The sequence below is a fragment of the Cryptomeria japonica genome, chromosome 7 (assembly GCF_030272615.1).
Source record: "Cryptomeria japonica chromosome 7, Sugi_1.0, whole genome shotgun sequence".
NCBI lineage: Eukaryota > Viridiplantae > Streptophyta > Pinopsida > Cupressales > Cupressaceae > Cryptomeria > Cryptomeria japonica.
The window spans coordinates 306,348,306-306,360,123 of record NC_081411.1 but is presented as its reverse complement, the minus strand read 5'-3'; positions in this window follow the sequence as shown (position 1 = coordinate 306,360,123).

Sequence of the window (11,818 nt, the reverse complement as noted above, 5' to 3'; positions counted from 1 at the left end):
AACTTTCTCATTCATACCTTCCAACAGTTGTTTGATCCATGCTATTTTGGTACAATTCAATGCTACAACGACATATTCAACTTCAATTGTTGACTATGAAATGCATCCTTGTTTCTTGCTAAGCCAACTTACTAGTCTGTCTCCCAGAAAGAAAGCTCCACCGCTTGGGCTTTTCCTATCAATAATGTTCCCTGCCCAATCAACATTAGTGTAGACTTTTAAGTCAAAATCATTCCTCTTTTTATACACTAAATCATAATCTTCAGTGCCTCTTAAGTATCTAAAAATTCTCTTGATTGCTGTCATATGGGTTTCTTTGGGAACTGCAAAAAATCTTGCAACTATACCTCCTGCATGTGCTATATCCGGCTTGCTGTGAACCATATATTGCAACTTTCCAATCATAGATCGGTAAAGTGTCTCATCAACAAATGCATATTCATCACTCTTTGATAGTTTACAATTGGTAGTCATAAGAGTACTTACAAGTTTAGAATCCTCCATTCCAAATTTCTTCAAGATTTCCTTTATATACTTGGATTGGGTAATGAAAATCTCATTTTTCATTTGCAGTATCTGTAAACCTATAAAATACTTTATTTCACCGATTAATGACATCTCAAATTCTTTGCACATTTTATTTCCAAAGTTCTTGCATAAAGAGTCATTTCCACAAAAAATAATATCATCAACAAATATGGCTGAAAGTAGTATTCCATTGTCTTCATCATTCTTCATATACATGTTGTTGTTTTCACTTGTCCTTATAAATCCAATCTTGATTAAGTAAGAGTGCAGTCTTTCATACCATGCTCTAGGTGCTTGCTTTAGACCATATAAAGCATTGTTCAACTTACATACCTGATCTTTATTCTTGTCTTCAATAAATCCTTCAGGCTGTTCAATATAAACTTCTTCTTCTATTATACCATTTAAAAATGCAGATTTAACATCCATTTGATATACCTTGAAATGTTTGTAAGCAGCATATGCCAACAATGTTCTCACTCCTTCAAGTCTTGCCATAGGTGCAAAAGTCTCACCATAATCTATTCCTTCTTCTTGAGCATAACCTTTGCAAACTAGTCTTGCTTTATTTCGAATGACCTCTCCTTTTTCATTTAGCTTGTTTCTGAAAATCCACTTTGTACCAATCACATTTTTCTCTTTTGGTCTTGGGACCAGTGTCCATGTTTCATTCTTCTTGATTTGTTCAATCTCTTCTGTCATACCATTTACCCAACCTTCATTACTAAATGCCTGTTTTACTATTCTCGGTTCAAATTCAGATATTAGACATGTGTTTTGTCTCAGTTTGTTCCTTGGCATCACTAAATCATCCTTATCTCCTATAATTTGACTTGATGCATGATTTCTTCTAACATACTTGGCTAATATAGGCTTGGTAGGCTCTGTGTGATCTTCTTCACCACTCGGTAACTGGGTATTTTCATCATTTTCTTAATCAATTTTCTCGGTAGGACTTCTCGGTTGAACATATACAAACTCTTCATAATCTTCTGGTTCTTTGGAATTTCCTTCATCATTTCTTTCTGCAAATTCATTAATTTTCACATTTGCACTTTCCACTATTTTGTTAGATGATTTGATCAAACATTTAAATGCTTTACTTCTAGAAGAATAACCAAGAAATGTTCCTTCCTCACTTTTCTAATCAAACTTTCCATTTCTGTCATCTTTGTGAACATAACATCTACTTCCAAATATTTTAAAGTAACTTACATTAGGTTTCTTGTCATACCAGATTTCATACAGTGTCTTCAAAGTTTCTTTCTTCAGTTGTACTCGGTTCAGGGTGTAAACTACAGTGCTAATCGCTTCTCTCCAAAATGTTTGAGGTACCCTCTTTTCTATCATCAGGGTTCTGGCACAATCTACAATTGATTTGTTTCTTCTTTCAGCTATCCCATTTTGTTGAGGTGTTCTCGGTGCAGATACTTGTCTCTTTATACCACAATCATTGCAAAATAGGTTAAATTCATCAGAAATGAATTCTCCTCCTCTGTTAGATCTTAGAAAAAACAACTATCTTCCTGTTTCTTTTTCAACTCTAGCCTTGTACCATTTGAGCATTTGAAAGGCTTTTGATTTCTCTTTTAAAAACATAATTGACATCATCCTTGAGTAATCATCCACAAATAATATAAAGTATTTATCACCATAATAACTTTGAACTTTCATAGGACCACAGAGATCAGTGTGCACAAGATCTAAAATTCCTTTAGAAGTGTAGGACTTACTTGTAAAGCTTGGCTTTGTCATCTTACCCATCTGGCATCCTTGGCATATTGCATTGTCAGGTTTTTCCAAGCTCGGTAGACCTCTTACTCAGTGCTTCTTACTTATTTTGATCAAGTTATCAAAATTTACATGACAAAACCTTTTATGCCATAACCAAGTATCTTCTATTTTAGCATACAGACAATTGTTCTGAGTTGAGTCAAGATGAAATGTATTACCTTTTGTTTGTATCCCAGTAGCAGCAAGCTTTCCATGTTTGTCATGAACTTTGACACTTCCTTTTTGAAATTCTATTCGGTATCTTGTATTGTTTAGTTGTTCTACACTCAACAAATTGTATTTCAAACCTTCAACCCAATATACATCATCACATTTAGCATTGTCAAGAAGTGTGATAGAACCTTTACCTTTCACCAGACATGGTGCATCATTACCAGATCTTACATAACCTCCATCATAGTCTTCTAATTTAACAAACTTGTATTTATCACCTGTCATGTGATGTGAGCATCCACTATCTATGATCCAAGAATCATTTTTATTTATGTGAGATATCAAGGCTTTTTCCTCATACCTTTCTTTATCTAATCCATCTTTGATAGCCACATATACAACTTCCTCTATCTCAGTCCCATCAGATTTGTCATCATTGGATTTCTCATTAGCTACTAGGCATGTCTTTCTATCTCTCCTTCTGAAGTCTCGATGTCCTCTGTATTGGTTGTCTTTCTGTCTGTCATCTCAGTATTCTCTCTTTTCACTAGATTCTTTGTCAGGATAGTTAGAAGCCATATGTCCTATTCTATCACAGTTAAAACATTTTAAAGGCAACTTTCCTTTATACTTACCTTTGCCTCTTGGTAACCTTCTGGCTAATAGTGCTTCAAACTCTTCTTGCTTTCTGATTTCCTCATATAGTTTGTGTACCTCTTCCATGTTTTTGCGAAATCTCTCACTTGCTCCACTATGATTTCCTTCAGTATACTTATACATTCTATCATTGTAATCATCAGATTCACCAAGATGAAAAGAACTCAATGTAGATTCAACTTTATTTACCGAAGACCCACTGTTATCAAAATTACTTAACTCAAATGCATGTATCTTACTGATAGTAGCATCCAAAGAGACTGGCATGTTTGGTATAGACCTTAATTCATTGATCACAGAGACTCGAATGGCATAAGCAGGTAGAAGTGTTCTGAGCAACTTACTTGTTACATCCTTTTCTTCAATAGTTCCTCGTGCTCCTTTGATTTGATTGACAGTTTCCTTTAACCTTGTACTGTATTGGGTTATGTTTCACCTTCATTCATTCTCATGGATTCAAGTTGACCTCTTAGACTATCTACTTTTGCTGTCTGAACATGTTCATCACCACCATACACCGATATAAGCTTGTTCCACATTGCTTTGGAACTAGTGCAACCTTCTAGATCATTAAACTTTGAGTCGGTTAATGCTGATGTTATTTCAATCATTGCTTGAATATACTCTTGCTTTGCCTTTATCTCTTCCATTGTCATCGGGTAGGTGCTAGGTGCACTATAATCATCCTCCAGATAATATATTGCATATTCTCCAATTCCTAATAAGTGCAGCTTGATCCTTTTTTGCCATGTGGAGAAACTAGACTTGTTTAGCTTTGGTGCATCCCTTTTATACAGCTTCGGATCTTTCCTCAAGTACCTTTAAACTTTTCTTCCGAAGTCCAAATCTCTGATACCAATTGTTAGTAAGATGAGAGAGGGGGGGGGTGAATCATAAAAACTCAATAATCAATGTATTCATCAGATTCAACCTCGGTAGCCTTTACTGATATGCAACTATGACTGTAAATCATTCAAACTCATAAACAGATACATTTAAAACATCATAACACATTTAACACCAGATTTAACATGGAAAACCAAATAGGGAAAAACCACTGTGGGATTTCGGACCCACTAAGAAATATACCCTTCTAGAGTATGCTCGATTAAAAGCCAATCCTGTTACAGATTAAATAAACACATTGCTAGATGTGACCTGGTTAAGGGAATTCCCTCAAGCTTGTTAGAATCTTGTACTTTGTTAGAAGTGACCTTGTCAAAGGATTTCAAACACTCATTCAGAATGTTACCTTGCTAGAGGATTTACAAATAAGACTGTTAGGTCCACTCGGTTAAGAGTTTTCTTGTCACTTACAAAATAAATAACAGTATAAAATATATCTGCAATTTCACATCTGAAATGCTAAAGCAGACTCTATGTGCTCAAAATAATCTTGTCATAAGACTTATCTTGCTCCTTGTTGGGCTTCTCAATCTGTTCTTTAATCAGATATTCAATCTTCTGTGCTCAGTGATCACTACTGTACGATCAACAATTTCTTATTTATAAACAATTCCCAACCGCTTAATCTCCTTGATCACATTTCCCATGATCAATCTTAGCCATCAGATCTTCAAACTTGACTAGGTTCATTGTATCCTTCGATCTGAAAATGTTTTATCTTGCCTTGGAGGTTATGACCATTCAATCTGTGTTGTGGATCTAACTCCTATATTTTTGTTGTCATAAATCTTCAACAAACTTCTTTCATGACATACCAATCATCTATACATCTCCAGCTCATTGTAATTCTTCATTTAATAATGCTTTTATCCATCCAATGCATTCTGTTATTACTCGGTAAATACTAAACCTTTACTCGGTAGATATTCTGCCTTCTTTAACTGATATCGATAACCTTAGTGTTTACCTACTAGCTTCATGCTCGGTAATATAGAACAATATCAAACCTTAACTCATCTAATGAGTGAAATCTTTTCTCATTCTTAGAATACTAATATATATATAGGATATCAAAATAATCAAAACAACAAAATCACATCATTGTCTAACTCGGTAATTGTTGCCCATTGAATAACTTATTACTCTCCTTCATTTTCATTTTTCTGTGTCACTTACTGACATCTTTATACTTATCAAAAACATACTCATTAAGATATGGCAACATCATACTAAATCAGAAAATCAATTGCTTGACATGAATGACAAAATAATATTATTAAGATGGTAATCATCCTTTCTCAGTTATATCCACAATCTTCAACAACCTTCTCAATATCCTCATACCAACAAACTTACTGGAATGCCAACAATCTCCCTTTGTGAAATGCTAACAAGGGATGCCTCCTTTTGGATCGACTCTTGGGCTGGTGAAGATGCCCTATGTCTCAATCCCTCACTGCAACCTATTATGGTAGAAACCTGTCACCTTTGGGGGCACAATATCTGTGATTATGGCTATCCTATCCAAGAAAATGGTATTGCTAAATGGATATGGAACTCCTTGGATCCCCTAGACTTGGATCAGCATTAGAAAGACTTGTTTGCCGACATTCTCAGCAAAAGGATTATTTTCCCTTCCCTTGAAAAGGACATTATTATGTGGTGCGGTTCCTCTGATGGTAAATACAAGGTATGTTTTGGTTACGAATTGAAAGAAGCGGCCGTAGACAAAAAGGATTGGCTTGCTAATATTTTTTGGCATCGCCAGCTCCTTCCCAAAGCAGGCTCCTTTGCCTAGTTGGCTTGTCAAAAAAAGATCTTAACTAAAGAAAGACTCCATTCAATGGGTATCAATGGACCCAGCAGATGCACTTTATGTCTAGAGTAGGAAGAGACTACGGATCATCTACTTCTCCACTGCAAATTCTCCAGCCACTGTTGGTGGCATTTCATGGCAAAATTAAGAATCTTAGGCCCCTTCCCATCTAGGTTGGATAAGTGGTTTTTGCAATGGCCTAAATCGGCAGGTAAGGCTATTTTTGCTGATTTACTTTATATCCTACCATTGCTTCTGATTTAGGAAATTTGGAAAGAAAGGAATCATACAATATTTCAGGGTAAAGAGATGAGCGTGATGTCTCTTTGTGGGAAAATTGAGAATCTTTTGACTGAGCTCCTGAATGAGGCTGCTCAATCCAAATCACTAAAGAAAAAATTGTTCATGGATTGGGATTGCAAGATTAAGTTGGCTCTTCCAAATATTCTCATTCCACCTCTTTTTGGTTTGGGAACCTCGATGGATCAGGTCAATCCAAGAGTGGGCGTGAAATGGGTTGCACCAGAGTCTGGGTGGAGCAAGGTAAACTTTGATGGTACTTCTGCAGGAAACCTAGGTCAAAGTGGTATTGGTTGTATTTTGAGGGACTCTGATGGTGTCTTTATAAAAGAAATCTCTTAAAAGATTGGAGTTGCTACTGACAATGACGCTGAATTTAGAGCAACTTTAAGAGGTCTTTAGTTAGGAAAGGAACTTGGGGTGTAGAGAAATCATCTAGAGGGAGACTCATTGAATATGGTTAATGCGATCCACTATAATAACATCCCTAATTGGTGCCTTAATCAATGGCTTCAACTGATTCTGGTGCTGTTAGCCACCTTTGGTGAATTTCGGGTTAGCCACATCTATAGGGAAGGGAATGGAGAGGATGATAGACTCTCTAAATTGGAGCTAGCCATTGGTGACCCCCTGATCTTCCACCAGTGTTATGGCATGCTTGTCCTACCAAACAATTTGGTTTCTAGTTGAGTTTATCGACAGTGGTTTCTACCGATTGTCTGCTCCTCCCAGATGATGGTTCTATGTTGGACCAGTTGGTGACGTAGTAGTGCCTCCACTGGTTGACATGGTATTCTCACTATCTCATTAAGGGGGGTGCTCACTAGTTGGGTCTCCTGCAGGTTGCACTCTGTGCTCTTCTTCTGATTGATTTTCTCTCCATATTAATCACCGATTGTGGTGCAAACTGGTGTATTACTTCCCAGTTGCCACTTTACTCCCACTCAACCTAATGGTCATGGTTATTGGTGGATAGATCGACTAACTGAATTGATATCATATTAAGGTTTCTTCTTGTCTATGAGATATGACACATTGCCTTCATCATTGATCTGTGCCGGTTTGGGCCCCGTGGCAAGTGGATATAAGTGTACTTTAATTAATATCTAGTTATGACTATATCTTTGCAAGATTTGCCTATAATCACCTGTAAGTTGATAAGCTTGGGCTCAGATGTTGTTTGGACACTGGCATTTCACGCGTGTGTATTCAATTGGCATGAACCACTTGCAGGTTGCCATATTTTTTGGTTTGATGTCTTTCTATTTAACAATGGAATGTCCTCATTTTTCTATCAAACTGTTGCTTTCTTTTCTTGATGACTTGCTATGGAGACCCCAATTCTCCCCCAAGCTACTTGTTGCCAGATGGCTTTCCTGGGTGAAATCATGGACAAACGTCTACAAGAGGTCCTCTTCTCTCGACATCCTCTTATTCTCCATAGCCTTAAGAGGATTCAAGGAAAGGAATTCCTTAAGGCTTATCACAGGTACAAAGCTAATTTCGATATCCCGACGTTTTTTCTTGCAATGATAATATACATGGGCACTAGCAAGCAGAGAGCAAAATTGTTAACTCAAATGATGTTTAAACATCGCCTGCTGGGGGAAATTGATGTTGTATTGGACAACATTGATGACAATCTGAAAATTCCACTTCCCCAAAATTACTATATGTCCTTTGGCAATGGGATGGAGGTGAGGAATCTGGTGATTGTTAATTCCCTGGATTTTGATGCTCTTCAAGCAACCTGGCCTGTCATTACTAGGAACATTGAATTACTTCTTAAAGTGGCTGGCATACAAAACGGCTTCACGTCGGATTGGAGGGCAAATTTTCTTCACGATGAAGAGCTAGCGGGTGCTGTTGATTTTGGGATTTTGGAGAATGGAGACTTGGTGGTTGGTAATGAGTGGGGGTTCGGCCTGGGTGAGGAGTGGTTCCCAAATGACTATCAACTCTCCAGGGAGAAGGAAGAATCGGTGGCTCACTCAAATTGTGGCATTGAATGCCCTATTGTCCTGGATGCGTCTCATGCTCCTATGGATAGTGCTTCTGAAGACTCCCTTTGACTCCAGTTGTCTTCATTCTCTCCGACCTCTCTGATTTTGTTATTGGTTGTAGTTGTTTTAAGGCCTTTGTTATCTACCTCTAAGAGGTTGATATCTCTTGTCTTGTACTCATCCAGCCTTCAGTGCTAGTTTTTCTTTGTTTAAGGAATAGAGCTAAGGTAGGGGGTTTTCTTCCTGGTTCTTCCCCCCTACCACTCTCACTGAATCAGGCCTTTTATTCTCTTTTTTGATTAATACTAGGGTGCTTCCCCTCTGCAGCTATTTACTTATTAAAAAAAAAGAAGAAGTTAAAGTGAAATAAAATAATTTCAAGGGAAATAAAATAGTTCCAATTGATATCTCTCAACATTTCTTTAGATAGATGTATTTAAGATATCTATACTAATATATTATATGGTATATATAATGTACATGTATAATATTAAATTATATACTATATGTGAATTAAATATATTAAAAACCATATATCATATTATGAATTAAAAGTAATCTAAATATTATTTTATTTATATTTCTTAAAAATTAAGAAAAAATATAATATATTGTATTATATACTTTATAGTATCCTATATATTATAGTGTTTCAATTTCAAAATTGTCATATCAGAAAGGAGGCATGTATAAACATGTTGGAACAAATCACATTAATAAAAATAATAAAAAATAATCTTCTTACAGTTTAGTGAGACATGTATAAACATGTTGGAACAAAACGCATTAATAAAACTAATAAAAAATAATCTTCTTACAGTTTAATTTATAAATTTAAACATTTATATTCAATTATCATTAAATTTTCTCATTTAAATTTTATGAAGTCATTTTACTAAATTTATCCTTAAATTCTTTATTAAATCTATGATACCAAAATGAGATTTTAATTTCTTTTGTTATAATTAACTTAATTATCGAATGTCACTTCGTTTAATGACAAATTTCATGTTGTAGACACCTAAATGTTGTTGAATTCAAATTTTTTACAATACAAAGAAAAATAATAATTATTAAAAATTATTAAAAATTAATTATTAATAATTATTGAGAAATAAATTGTTGTAAGCCTTGCTTCAAGAAAGGTCTTGTGTTCGAATCTCGACATGATGTATTGTTTCGAACACCCTCTCCCTAACTTTGGATCATCAGTGAATGAAAGCAACACAAACAATGGAGCATTCACACTCCCTCGAGCAATTCAATAACTTAAACTTATTCACTTTCATTATGACTATGCATTTTAATTAGCAATTATATATATATATATATATATATATATATTTTTTTAATTTTTTTTTCGAAAAGTGTTTGTTTGGAGCTTTTGTCTAATTGTAGATTAATTTTTTCATTTTTCATAAATAATGCGCTAGTATTTGCATTGAGAAGATTATGCCATGAAAAATAGGTTATGTTATAACACATCAAAGTTTTTAATCAATTATAATGAAGAAAAATAATTATTTATAATTTATAAAGTTTATATATATATATATATATAATTTATAGAGTTTATAATCAATTATAATGAAGAAAAATAATTATTTATAATTTATAAAGTTTATATATATGTTTTCATACAAAGATAATGAAAAGTAATTGTTTGGAGCTTTTGTCTAATTGTAGATTGATTTTCCCATTTTTCATAAATAATGTGCTAGTATTTGCATTGAGAAGATTATGCCATGAAAAATAGGTTATGTTATAACACCTCAAAGTTTTTAATCAATTATAATGAAGAAAAATAATTATTTATAATTAATAAAGTTAAATTTTTTACATTTTATCTTTAGAAAAATGATTCTTTTTAAAAAGAAATAAATTAATCTTTCCAATTAGTTATAGTTGCACAATGCAATAGTATTTTCTAGCATTAAGTTCTAATAATAAGGGGTGGATTGTAATAGTATGAATGCGTTAAAAAGATTCTTAATTTAAATTTAATATATGTCAAATTATTAATATTCAATAATAAAAATAATATTAGTGGTGTCTCATTAAATAATGAAAAATAGAAAATTACATTAAAATAATAATTAAAAAATATTCATTTTTAATTAAAGATAAAATATTTCTTGAGTAAACATTAAAATAAATAGTCTCTAATTTTTATTATCTATCTACTTACCTATTTAAATATTCATGTATCTATTAAATAGTTCTAATTAATTAAAGTAGGAGAGGCCCAAATCAATTTTACATATCCGCTAAAAAGCAACTACCTATGGTGCATAAGGAGTGCACACCTAGCCAAAATACTAAGTAGAGAAACAAAAAATAGACTAAATATCCAACCACCCGACAAAGACACAAAGGAACAATCTACTAAGCGGGGGCATTATCATCCTACTATTTGTGGCATAAAATTTTAACTTTCTAAAAAAAAAAAAGCTTTTTGTTAGAACCTTTCCTAAAGCCTAGAGTGATTGAATCTGATGTAGCCTTGATAGCAAATGTGAGGGGGTCCAATTCTATAGAAGGAGACTCCAAGTGTCTTTTCCTCTTCATCTTCCTATGTTCTATAGATCCTCGTCAATTGCATGTGGAGAGGATAAGTTCTTCATCGCCATTTCTTAGCTAAGAGCAACAATTTCCTCTACCTTTCTTTTCAGGGCCTCATGATTTTCCTTTAGCTTAACCACATCTTTCTTCTTGTCCCTTTGATAAATATTTGCATTAAGATCCTTACATTTATCCTCCACAATCACCCAACTCTCTAATTTCCTAGCCATGTCATTGGCAACCTTCCGTATCCTCTAGTCATTTTTATCCAGCACCCAATTGCTACCACTAGCCTTTGCCTCAACCACCACTTCAAGCCTATCAATCATCTTCTTGGGCACACTCAACTATGAAAGGAGCCAACAAACGACCACATCCTATCTATCAATCACCTCAGCCAACTAAAAAGCTTTCTTAACTAGAGTAGGGGAGTCAAGCTTGGTAGTAGAAACACCACTGGTTTGTGAAGAGGACTCTAATGGAGGGGGTGAAGGGGGCTTTCTCCTTAGTATCAACTAGACACACTTCACATTAAATAGTTTAGATAGGTATTAAAATGGTATTTGTATTAAAAACCAAAATATATCTTGAAGTAAAATTCAATGTAAACTACTTAAAATAAAATAAATTGTCAATAAAGACTTTCATTGAACATAAAATACTTTTTAATTAAACATTAACAAAATCTATATATGAAATTTCTCATCTATTGATTACATATTACGTGTCTATATAATTTCAAGATATATTAAATATGATATAATATATTGTAAAGAAAATTCTTTCTTTATGTTAATGTAAATTAATTTAATAAATACATTCAAATATACGAATTTAAAATTTAATTAATTTAAAATTTTACAAATAATGAATAATAGATCTTAATATATATTCTAAATTAATGTAAATACTTCAAATGTGTTTATTTAAATGATATTAAGATTTTAAATTGTTAAATTTAAAATTAAATATATTTTTAAATATCTGTATTAATTAAATATTAATCTATTAAACCATATAATATCTACATAGAACAATTGTAAAACCAAGAAAACAATAATCTTAACAAGAGTGGGCTTTAGTTTAGCTTCATTCATAA